The sequence below is a fragment of the Carya illinoinensis genome, chromosome 7 (assembly GCF_018687715.1).
Source record: "Carya illinoinensis cultivar Pawnee chromosome 7, C.illinoinensisPawnee_v1, whole genome shotgun sequence".
Taxonomy (NCBI): Eukaryota; Viridiplantae; Streptophyta; class Magnoliopsida; order Fagales; family Juglandaceae; genus Carya; species Carya illinoinensis.
The window spans coordinates 36174972-36189006 of record NC_056758.1 but is presented as its reverse complement, the minus strand read 5'-3'; positions in this window follow the sequence as shown (position 1 = coordinate 36189006).

Here is a 14035-nt window from a genome sequence, read left to right as displayed (position 1 = left end):
ATTAAATATAGTGAAAATATATTTATTATCTTATTTGAGATATATTAATTATTGGTAGGTAACAGTTAATATGTAGAACTTCTGTTAAAATCAAAAGAGAGTATCAAACTATATACCAAATGTTCCCTTCATTCTTCATACGGTATTAACTACTGTCTTCTCTCGTCCATTAGATTTCTAAAGAGATGTAGACAAAACCAATATACTGGTCCTGAGAGTGCCACAGAGCTGCAGTGTGAAAAAGAGTGAAAGATGAAGTCGAAAAAGAGATAAGGTGGGAAGAGGTGGGGACGTGAAGCTTGTGATAGAGATTGCCGATTAAGATTTCGGGGCCTCTGTTCGCCACAAACTTTGATGAGATGGTCGTGGAGAAGAAATACACCCACATTTTAGGATATGGATCGAACTGTATGGCTTTTTAAGATATGACTGCTTTATGCTACTCCTCTTTGTTGTTATCTGCATTTAATCTACACCCTGTAAATATAAATATATCTATATAAGTCTCGAGATTTAGTAAAAGTAATAATGTATAAAAGAGAATTTTTGCCATTGTAATATCTTGCTTTATTAATATATAGGAAAGCAAAAAACAAACCACTTTCAAAGAAGGAAGCCAAGAACATTATGTTAGGATCATGTTACTGTATACAGAAATTCATAGCTTTTGCGACGACTACGTACTATCTGATGTGAACCTTTATCATCGTAATTTTATCAGAAATTAATCACAAGTGTGATTAATCACACTCATCAGGTAAAAAGCGACCAGAATAGATAATATTCCAAAGTGAAATGGAGATGATTTTTCATTAGTTATGAATAATTTATATACTCTATATGTTATGCAAAATAGATATTACTAATTTTAAATAAAATATTTCTTTAAAATGTGAAATTAAGGCACGGTTATAAATTAATTCAATTTACTGTAAGTGAAATGAACGCCCTTACTTTGTATAAGGTATTCGTTCGTCAAAAATGATAGTTTATCATTAAAATTGGAGTACCGTCTTTTTTAAGAAAAAGAAAAGAAAATTGAGTGTAACAAACGCTCAGTATCTGCCGTGATTTGGATTACAAGTTACTTCATCTTGTTGATTAAGAAAAATCTAAAGATCAACAAAAAAAAAAAAACAATTACGTTCTACAACCATAAAAAAAATGAAAGTACATCAGTTGGAAACGGTTGTGCAGTACTTCAATTATCAAATATACAAGCAACAGTAGTCTTGCCGTGATGCTGAAGAATGCCTCGAAGAGCATCAGCGCTTTAGCTACATTTTTTTTTTTTTTTAATTCATTAATCTTATGGAGTAGACATCTCCATTGTGAATTACAATGAAAGAACGACAAACAAGAGCATATGTCTGACAGATATTCGTGCTAGTGTCTAACAATTCTCACCTTAATGTGTGTTAACACAACGAGGATTAGGGTTTTCCCATGGGACAATCTTTGACTTAAATTCTTATCCTTTCCATATTAGTACATGATTGTGGTGCATTCCAAGATAACAGCGCAACTTGTTCCCAGCATTTTCTTGGGTTATGGCCCTCCATGCCTTATTGTTATTGTTTTTCTTGTAAACATTCCTGGCATAGTTCAAACTTGGAGTATGGTTTCAGCTGTGTTTATATCTATATTCATTCCAGGGGTTTAATACATAAAAAACTGGTGCAGGTCTCACCCGCGTCCTCCAGCTTGAAGAAGAGAATGATAAAGATTCTCAAACCTCGTACAGTTACTTGATTCTACATATTACTACGAAAGCATGTTGAGACTACCAGATTGTCATACACATACAACTCTGTTATAATTATTTTATAATTTATATTACAATAAATCAATGTAAATTTGCTATTTTATTATAAGTGAATTAAATTTTACAAAGGTATCGTGCATTTAATAGAGAGTTGTAAAGCAATTATAAATTAATCGTTTTCCTGAAAGAAATGAGTCACAAAATTCATACATATTTCCGCCTGCATAATTTGATTTCAAATCTCCGAAGGCCCAAATATTTTGCAAATTAAGTTAACTGATACTTAAGGCGAGCCGTGCGCTGTGATTCAAAAGCATGAATCGTATATAGTTGGGCCCAAGATGAGACAAAAGTAAAACCTGGGCTACCGTATGTCTGAAGCCCACGTTATGTAGGACTGGGCTAGACTATAGATTGAGCTGAGCTCTGTAGCAGAGTATGGCCATTGACATGGCGGACACGAGGACCATCCAACTCAACTATCCAAGTATATGTATTTATAAGGAGATACGACAAAGCTCCCGAATTCGGGAGCCTTTTTTTTAACCGAATGCTATATATATATATAACTTAGTGATTGAGTAAATTTTTTTAAGTGATGGTGTGAATTAAAAAAAAAAAAAATTAAGAATATAAAAAAAAATTAAAAAAGAAAAAGAAAAAAGAAGATGCATTCGGTGAGAATTCGGAAGCTTTCTTCGGCACCTGTAGCATCACTCATTCATAAGATGATCCTATACCAGAGAGAAATAAAATGCTACTAATTTATCCTTTAATCATTTTATTTTGTTATATATATCGACGTTGAACACAATCATGGGCCTGAATTCCCTTAATGCTCCTCTTTGGGATTTGCTATCATTTATTGTGTAAAATTAGTGAATTCCAATCCAGCGAACCAGAGGTCCAGAATCAAGTGCGAAAAGTTCCGTGGGAGAGAGGGACACAACCAAATCTATGCGATATCTCATACTAATAATAATATTATTATTATTTCAATCATCTTAATTTTTATAATAATTTTATTATTTCGTGATGTGATATTAAATAATAAAGATTATTTATTATATTTTATTTATAAATTCATGATTTAATGTCACATTATAATATAGATAAATAATATATCATAAAATAAATGAATATCACATAATTAGAATTAGAAGATGATGAAAAAATAAATATTAAATAAATTTTTTATTTTCTCGGCATGACATGCTACAGAGAGTGCATGATAAATAGATATTTTCTTTTCTAGACATGACATGCTACAGAAAGTGCAATGACAATCAGCCTAAACGCACGGTCCTAAACCATGTCAATCCAACGCATTTACCGACAGATCCAATCATCAATGTGACAATTGACAAAGTCATATCTGTATAATGAGATCAAAGATCCCTATCCTATCCCATCCCCTAGCTACCGGCCACGATAACCTTTCCAGCTTTCATCATAATTTTGATCTCCTTTTCTTGGAATATCGTATACGTATTTGCCTCAAGTCCCGCAGGATTAGATCCAGTACAGTACTATCTAATATATATGTAGCTAGTGAGCATAAATAATAAAAGTTAAACTTTAACTTATGGAATTAAATGCCTATACTTTAAGGGGTCAGTACTGGTTGCACCGCCGGAGTGAGTTAGGGAGGATTTAAGGCGAAAAATGATGGAAATTTATTGTCTTTTTTTCATTATTGCATGGTACTGCTGGAGCACTGTTGCCCGTGTATTTATTATACAATTCTAGCTTCTTACTTAAATGGTTTTTTGGGCGGTGCCAAACAAAAATGGACGAGGTCGGATATAATCCAAATAAAAATGGAGCAATTTCCGGAATATAGATATCGTCGAGGTGACTGGTTGGCTGGCTTCTTTCACATTGCTTAATCAAGGAGGCCATCTGTTTGACGAACCATGCCAGTAAGATTGCAAAATAATCGTGGCTGTGCTGGTGCTGATGATGATACAATCCTCTTTGCCACTAATTAATATAATTAAAAATTTTATATTTAATTTTTGTTGGTCTTAATTGATGCTTAGATCAGCATCCACTAGATGGATCATGGATTTATATATCTTGACCGCAATTATTTCTACAAAAATAAAAAATAAAAAAATATTAATATTATATATAGTCTTCATTTGAGAACTATAATATAAATATAAATAATTTTATCTTTAAAATTTTTTAAAATTATTAAAATATTTTTTTTAAAATAATATTTTTTTTCTTTTAATAAAGATTACACATACAGTGAAAACTACACATAGACAATTGTCTAGTTAACACAAAATAAAGTAGATTCAGGACCATCAACTCTACGATCGTGCCAGTCTATATCATGGGCAGAACTATCGTCTCAAACATGGGGGCAAAATTATTAAGAAAAAAAAAACAGTGGATTAAATCTATTTTTTACGTAAGTATATCAAAAAATCAACTTTTTTGTTTTCATCTTTGAAAATATATGTATATATTAATGGTCCTTAAGTCTAACCACCACGATTTTCTGGCAGAATGATGTAACGTAATTTTGCAGATTTTAAAGTTGTCTCGCGTCCGGGAATTCTTTCATTTGTTAAATAAAAGTATTCGGTTTTACGGAATGAACACTTGCATCTTATTTTTATCTATTCTTGTGCCCGTTCTGTTTTCTTTTATTTTCTTATTGTATTTAAGTTGCCCAAAGAGAGATTGCCATAGTCGATCTGTTGAACTCAAAGTTTTAAGTTTCATGTGATTATAAATCTATACATAGATTTTGATAATAACAAATGAATTCAAAGAATAAAGAAGTCTCAAGCTCAAGTTGTCTACACAATGGAGTCAAGCACATCAAGGAAACAAGCATGAGCAAGAAGGGAACAAGTTCACATTAAAATTATAGAGTAATGTTGTAAATCTCTTCAAAATTCGAAATTAGGACTAATGCTCAAAATTAATATTTTATCATAAAGCATTAAAATACATTTTCCACATGTGCATGAATATTTTTGAAAATTAAATTTGAAAATTTTGAAAGATGATTGATTGTCATCTTTTGCATGTGCATGCCTTGATTAAAGGGTTGAACTTTGAAAATATTAAAGATGATTGATTGTCATCTTTAACATGTGCATGTTTTATTTGAATATTTTCAAAAGTGATTGATGCTTTTTTAGACTTATACAAAAAGTAAAAGATTAGGTTTGAATTTTTTGAAAATGAAAGTGTGCTCATTTTGTCATATGCCAAAAGTAAAAGATTAGGTTTGATTTTTTTGAAAAAATGAATGATGTTGTCTTTGACAATTGAGAAAGAAGAACCTTTTATTTGAATTCTTTGAAAAAGTGAATGATGTTGTCTTTGACATGTGAATCTTTTTAAATTTGAATATGAAGTCTCATATGCCTATAAATAGATCATTTGAGAGCTTCACATTTACAACACCAAGAGCATACAACATTCATTCAAAGCTTTCATTCTCTCTTCTCTAAACATTGAGTCTTAATCCTTGTTCATTTTGAGAGATATAGCTTGTGCTGTATTGTTCTTATTTCACTCGTTGAGAAGTGTTTTCTGATAACCTACCCACTATCAGCTTTTGTATCAGAAAAAGGGTGTGTATAACCCTTGTGTGTGTAGAAAGTATTCTACACGGGGAATAGTTGAATCACCACGTGTAAGGTGATTGCAAGTGTAGAGGGTGTTCTACACGGATCCTTTGTAGCGGTGTTGTTCAAAGGTGTAATAGGTTTCTATCTCCACCTGAAAGAGGTTGAATAGTGAATTTGGGAATTCTCAAGGGGTAGCTTGAGGCGAGGACGTAGGCAGTGGGGCCGAACCTCGTTAACATACTGAGTTTGCTTCTCTCTTACCCTTACTCTTTATATTTATTGTTATTTCATATTTTGTTTATATTTTATATTATATATATTTGATTTATAATTGTTATTTTTTTTTAATACAACTCAATTCACCCCCCCTCTTGTGTTAGTCATCTGGGCAACAATTGGTATCAGAGCTAAGAGCTCTATTATAAGATTAACTATCTTTTGAGTTAAGATCTTATGGCTAACATTGCAGCTTCATTTGGTGAAGGTCAATCTAGTAGTCGGCCTCCACTCTTTTGTGGAGATAATTACTCATTCTGGAAAGTTAGAATGAGAATATTTCTTCAAGCTCAAGGTAGAGAAATATGGAAATGTATTGTAAATGGACCTTATATTCCAACAAAAGTGGTTGGTGGAGTAAAGGTCAAAAAGGAAGAAGAAGAGTTTGATCGTGAAGACGATAGACTTTATACTTTAAATTTAACTGCTATGAATTTATTATATAATGCTCTTAATAGAAATGAGTTTAATAGAATAATGAATTGCGCTACGGCAAAGGAAATTTGGGATAACTTGGAAGTAACTTATGAAGGAACTTCGCAAGTCAAGGAATCAAAAATTTATATTCTTACTCATGAATATGAAATGTTTAAGATGAATGATAATGAATCTATTTCTAGTATGCACACTCGTTTTACTAACATCATAAACAGCTTGACAGCTCTTGGCAAAGTTTATTCCAAGGTGGAGATAGTAAGAAAAATTCTCAACTCTTTACCAAAACGTTGGGAATCAAAAGTTACAGCGATTCTTGAAGCTAGAGACCTCAAGAAGCTCGAAGTCAATGAACTCATCGGGTCACTTATCACCCATGAGTACACATTGAAAAGAGGAGAAGAAGAAAGAAAGCCAAAGAAGAGCTTAGCACTTAAAGCTGTTCCTCATGAAAGTGAAAGTGATGAAGATGAGGAAAATGACGATAAAGATGAAGAAGTTGCGATGATAACAAGAAGAATTCAGAGGTTCTTGAAGAAAAATAGAACTCCTCCGAGGAAATCTTTCAAAAAGTTTTCCAAGAAATATTCAAGTAAAAACGACACTTTAATTTGTTATAAATGCAATAAACCTGGTCATATCAAGACAGATTGTCCTCTGCTAAAGAAAGATCGAAATAAGGGCAAGAAAGCAATGAAAGCTACATGGGATGATGATTCAAGTAGCTTAGATAGTGAAGCAAGCAATGAAAAATTAGCAAATATTTGTCTTATGGCTAAAGATGACATTGAGATAACAAATCTTGATAATATTGAAAATCCTTCATATGAAGAATTGCAAAATGTTTTAGAAGAGATTTATGAGGAATTTGAAAAATTGGGTATCAAGTATACTGCTTTGAAAAAGAAAAATTCTTCTTTAACAAACGAAATTGAAATTTTAAGAAAAGAAAGTATCATTTTGAAAGATGAAAATCTTGAATTGAATAAGAAGAAAACCGATTTAGAAAATATTGTTGAAAACTTTACGAATGGAAAAAGAAATTTTGAAAAACTTCTTGGTAGTCAAAGATGTGTTTTTGACAAGGCAGGTTTGGGATATATGCCAAAACAAAAATACAAACCTTATAAAAATTTCTTTGATAATCATTCTACATCAAAGACTAATATTCAAAATTCTTTTCATAAAAATAATTTTGTCAAAAAAGGATATTATTATAATCATTCAAGTTTTTCATATATGTCACATGCTATTTGCAATTTTTGTAATAGAAATGGTCATAATTATCATACTTGTCCTATTAGAAGAAATCATACAATGACTATTAGGGCCATATGGGTACCTAAAAATCTTGTTTATTATAATACTAATAAATAAAGGACCCAAAGAACTTGGGTACCAAGAAAAATCATTTTAATTGTTTTTATAGGTATGCATGAAGTTTTCCACAAGCAAAAATAAATGGTTTTTAGATAGTGGATGTTCAAGACACATGACGGGAGACAAGACTAAGTTCTTTGATCTTAGATCTAAAGAAGAAGGGCACGTGACATTTGGAAACAACTCGAAAGGGAAGATCGTGGGAATAGGTAAAATTGGTAATGAATCTTCTCTCATAATTGAAGATGTTCTACTTGTTGAAGGTTTAAAACATAATCTTTTGAGCATAAGTCAATTATGTGATAAAGGATTTACAGTTACTTTTAAAATGGATAAATGCATTATTTTGAATGATCATGATTGTAATATTTGTTTTATTGCTTTTAGAAACAATAATGTTTATACAATTGATTTTGAAGAAATTACCTCACAAGATACTATTTGCCTGTCAGCTCAAAATGAAACTAGTTGGTTATGGCATAGAAGATTAGGTCATGCCAACATGGAACTTATTTCCAAACTTTCAAAAAATGATCTTGTGAGAGGTTTACCAAAAACATATTTTCTTAAAGACAAAATTTGTGATGCATGTCAATTTGGTAAACAAACAAAAACTTCTTTTAAAACTAAGAAACATATTTCCACTACTAGACCATTGCAACTGATACACATGGATCTTTTTGGACCAAATAGAGTTGCAAGTCTAGGAGGAAAATATTATGCATTTGTTATTGTTGATGATTTCTCTAGATATACTTGGGTCATCTTTCTTACTCATAAAGATGAGGCACATAATGCCTTTACCAAGTTATGCAAGAGAATTCAAAATGAAAAGAGTTATACTATTTCAAGTATCCGAAGTGATAGGGGAAAAGAGTTTGTTAATAAAAATATTGAAACATTTTGTGATGAAAACGGTTTTGTGCATAATTTTTTTGCTCCTCGAACTCCTCAACAAAATGGGGTAGTAGAGAGGAAAAATAGATCTCTTCAAGAGATGGCAAGAACAATGCTCAATGAGAACAACTTGCCTAGTTATTTTTGGGCCGAAGCGGTAAGTACTGCATGTTATGTTATAAATAGAGTTATGCTAAGGTTTAAGTTAGATAAAACCCCCTATGAGCTTTGGAATGAGAAAAAGCCCAACATTGGTTACTTTCATGTATTTGGATGCAAATGTTTTATTTTGAATGACAGGGATAATTTAGGCAAATTTGATGCAAAATCTGATGAAGGTATCTTTCTCGGGTATTCTACTAATAGTAAAGCTTACAGAGTATTCAACAAAAAGACTTTAACTGTACAAGAATCTATGCATGTAGTATTTGATGAATCTAATTCTCCACTCTCCAAGAAATCTATTGATGAAGAAACAGAAGGTATAAATAATACGGAAAGTCTCAATCTCAACAAAGAGAAAACAATAGAGGAAGTTCAACATGGAGCCATCAGGAAAGATCATCAAAATTTAATACAAGATGCAACTAAACAGTGGAAATTTGTGAAAGATCATCCAGTGGAACAAATTTTGGGAGAACCTTCACAAGGTGTAAGTACTCGATCATCTCTTAGAAATATTTGCAATCATACTGCTTTTCTATCTCAAATTGAACCCAAAAATATTGATGACGCACTTCTTGATGAATTTTGGATTCTAGCTATGCAAGAAGAGTTGAATCAATTTGAAAGAAATGATGTTTGGACACTTGTTCCTAGACCCAAAAATCATACTATTATTGGAACAAAATGAGTTTTTAGAAACAAGAAAGATGAGTTTGGAGTCATTACTAGAAATAAGGCTCGACTTGTAGCCCAAGGTTTTAATCAAGAAGAAGGAATCGATTATGATGAGACATATGCACCTGTCGCAAGATTAGAAGCTATTCGAATGCTACTTGCATATGCTTGTTATAAAGATTTCAAACTTTTTCAAATGGATGTTAAAAGTGCTTTCTTAAATGGTTTTATAAATGAAGAGGTATATGTTGAGCAACCTCCAGGTTTTGAAAATCATATTTCCCCAAATCATATTTTCAAACTCACAAAAGCACTATATGGACTTAAACAAGCTCCTAGAGCTTGATACGAGAGACTCAGTGGTTTCTTGATTGAAAAAGGTTTTTCAAGAGGAAAAATCGACACAACTCTTTTCATTAAATATGAAAATGATGATATTCTTTTGATTCAGATTTATGTTGATGATATAATATTCGGTGCTATTAATGAAAATATGTGTCAAGTTTTTGCTAAGACTATGCAGGAAGAATTTGAGATGAGCATGATGGGTGAACTTACATTCTTTCTCGGATTGCAAATTAAGCAAGCAAAAAGTGGGACATTCATCAATCAATCAAAATATATTAAGGAATTACTGAAGAAGTTTGGGATGGAAAATGCTAAGGAAATTGGAACACTAATGAGCCCATCAACTAAACTTGATAAAGATGAATCCGGTAAGCCAGTTGACTCGAAGATATATCGAGGTATGATTGGTAGCTTATTATATTTAACAGCCAGTAGACCAGATATTATGTTTAGTGTGTGCTTATGTGCACGTTTTCAATCATCTCCAAAAGAATCACATTTAATTGCAGTTAAGCGCATTCTTAGATATCTTAGTGGTACAATTAACCTAGGGTTATGGTACCCTAAGCACACATCTTTCGATCTAATCAGCTACACAGATGCAGATTATGCTGGCTGTAAAATAGATCGAAAAAGCACTAGTGGAGCATGCCACTTCTTAGGTCATGCATTAATTTCCTGGTTTAGTAAAAAACAAAATTCTGTTGCACTATCTACTGCTAAGGCAGAATATGTTGCTGCGGGTAGTTGTTGTGCTCAAGTTCTCTACATGAAGCAACAACTTGAAGATTTTAAACTCATGTATAATCACATTCCAATCAAATGTGATAATACAAGTGCTATAAATCTTTCAAAGAACCCAATACAACATTCTAGAACTAAGCATATTGAAATAAGGTATCATTTTCTTCGAGATCATGTGCAAAAAGGTGATATAATGTTAGAGTTCACAAACACACACGATCAGTTAGCAGATATTTTCACAAAACCTTTACCAGAAGATAGATTATGTATGATCAGAAGAGAAATAGGTATGATGCATGCTATGAATATCTCTTAAAAGATAGACCAGAGTCAATAAAAATAGAGATAGATTTTTTTTAATACTTTTACATAAATTTGAGATTCTTAGCCTCATGTTTGAGACGCTCATTCTCTTCATACAATATCATGTCATTCTTATTCATGGGAACCGGCAAGCGGAATGAAGAATCTAATAAAGATTTCAACTGTTTATTCTTCTGCCGAATGATTCCTTCCTTTGTGTGAGACTTTTGAACAATTTGTTGAAGTACAACAATTTGTTCTTTGAGCTTTTCAACTTCGTGATTTTTGGCTTGTAGCCGTTGAGAAAAAACCACAATAGAGGAAGAGTAACGAGTCCCAAGACTCACCAACTCATAAATAGCATCAGAATCTGACTTATTAGTCAGATTATTATTTTCTTGCTGCAACATGGCACCAATGGTAGCTGCAGAAAGAACAGGAGGTTGAGATGCAGAATGCCTCATGGATGGATCTAGAGAAATGTTAGAATAATGAGCCATTGAGAAAAGAATAGAAGGCTTAAAACGAGAATGCTGAAGGAATGCAAATGAGTTATAGAGATGAGATGAAAACTTGATGCGGATTAGATGAACTTCATGACTGATTTTATAGAGATAGCATAAAGAATAAGACAAACTATTTTCTCTTCAAATCTTATTTAGTCAAAAGAAATACAAGATATGCTGGACACACATTGTCAAAAGTTTTCTTACTAAGCCAGCGAGATTAACAGTAGATTGTCCCTATTTTTCTAGTAAACGATGAACCTCTGCTGTTATCTGCCGATGTTGACCTTGTATCTGAACCCTTTCTCGTTCCAGCTCTTCTATTCGTGGTTGCAGATCATGAGCATACCAATCTGCAAATTTTTTCAACTCTTGGTTTTCTTGCTTTAGCCTTTTATTCTCACTATCCTTATTAGCAAGCTTCTGTCGTAACTCAGATATTTGCATGTTAAGATGATCAATCTCACTCACCCTCGCCATTAACCTTCGAGACATGATCGTAACAGAGGCAGCATATTGATTACTGAGCATTCTTGATTCTGCAATAATCTCAGAATCAGCCTTACTAGAAAAACGGTTCACTGCTCCTATCATGGTATTGACGGCTTCAGGAGAGAAGATTGATGATTGATGCGTCAAGGGTTCCTGATTCAAGTCTGGAACATTAGTGGAAGAGAATTGCTCAGCCATTCTATCGTTGTGGAAAAACAGAACTCAGGTCAAGAAGTGATTATTTTTTTGGCATCCGATAGATGAAAATGATCATTTTTTTATAGAAACTCGGAGCCTTCAATCCCGTTTGTCAACAACATCAGGCGATTGTTTAAATCTTCAGCCGTATTAAATTCATAGAGTTAGGCCTCGAGGCTTTGCAGCACTTGTCGGGTCACGGACGGCTCCATTTTTCAACTATCTACAGTGACTATTAAACGCATCGTTTTCTTCAGTCCATTTACTTGTTGTAGATCCTTTTTAATGATGCCAAAAGGGGGAGAAGTGTTAGACTAGAACATTAACATTGTTTAAATTGCTAAACTTGTTATATATGCTTTGAATTATATTTATACTTTTGCTTGAAAAACTAACGCATATTTTCAGGGGGAGCTTAAGTATTAATATAGGTTTCAAGTTCTATCAAATATTTGTCATCATCAAAAAGGGGGAGATTGTTGAACTCAAGGTTTCAAGTTTCATGTGATTATAAATCTACACATGGATTTTGATGATAACAAATGAATTCAAAGAATAAAGAAGTCTCAAGCTCAAGTTGTTTACACAATGGAGTCAAGCACATCAAGGAAACAAGCATAAGCAAGAAGGGAACAAGTTCACATTAAAATTATAGAGTAATGTTGTAAATCTCTTCAAAATTCGAAATTAGGATTAATGCTCAAAATTAATATTTTATCATAAAGCATTAAAATACATTTTCCACATGTGCATGAATATTTTTGAAAATTAAATTTGAAAATTTTGAAAGATGATTGATTGTCATCTTTTGCATGTGCATGCCTTGATTAAAGGGTTGAACTTTGAAAATATTAAAGATGATTGATTGTCATCTTTAACATGTGCATGTTTTATTTGAATATTTTCAAAAGTGATTGATGCTTTTTTAGACTTATACAAAAAGTAAAAGATTAGGTTTGAATTTTTTGAAAATGAAAGTGTGCTCATTTTGTCATATGCCAAAAGTAAAAGATTAGGTTTGATTTTTTTGAAAAAATGAATGATGTTGTCTTTGACAATTGAGAAAGAAGAACCTTTTATTTGAATTCTTTGAAAAAGTGAATGATGTTGTCTTTGACATGTGAATCTTTTTAAATTTGAATATGAAGTCTCATATGCCTATAAATAGATCATTTGAGAGCTTCACATTTACAACACCAAGAGCATACAACATTCATTCAAAGCTTTCATTCTCTCTTCTCTAAACATTGAGTCTTAATCCTTGTTCATTTTGAGAGATATAGCTTGTGCTGTATTGTTCTTATTTCACTCGTTGAGGAGTGTTTTCTGATAACCTACCCACTATCAGCTTTTGTATCAGAAAAATGGTGTGTATAACCCTTGTGTGTGTAGAAAGTATTCTACACGGGGAATAGTTGAATCACCACGTGTAAGGTGATTGCAAGTGTAGAGGGTGTTCTACACGGATCCTTTGTAGCGGTGTTGTTCAAAGGTGTAATAGGTTTCTATCTCCACCTGAAGGAGGTTGAATAGTGAATTTGGGAATCCTCAAGGGGTAGCTTGAGGCGAGGACGTAGGCAGTGGGGCCGAACCTCGTTAACATACTGAGTTTGCTTCTCTCTTACCCTTACTCTTTATATTTATTGTTATTTCATATTTTGTTTATATTTTATATTATATATATTTGATTTATAATTGTTATTTTTTTTTAATACAACTCAATTCACCCCCTCTTGTGTTAGTCATCTGGGCAACACGATCGTAATTGATGTGTGTTATATAAAATACATGACACATAGACGATAAGGAAATGACATTTCGGACAGAAAATGGTAGCTCCACTAATGGCCACTACAACAAAAGATAAGTACTTACTTCTGTTGATCAACAGAAACAGGGTTTGAAATTTAAATACAAGTAAAAGTAAAACAGATAAATTCGTAAGGAGGTTTTGTCTTATTTAAGGAAAATTTAATACTGTCTTAAATTTTTTTTATATAAAAATAAATGCAGATTCACTATTATAATATTATTCCTCTTTTACTTGATTTAATCATTTACCCCGAATCCGAATAAGAATTTAAAATAATATAAAATTTTAAATCTGGATTCTGTCTATTAATCGTAAAATTCTTTCAGACTAAATGGATTAATTAGTTTATTACCTAAAAATAATTAAATAATAGCTTTTTCCTGGATAACACACAATAAATAAATATTTTGAATTTAAAGTGGCCGGGCACCGTCCTTGT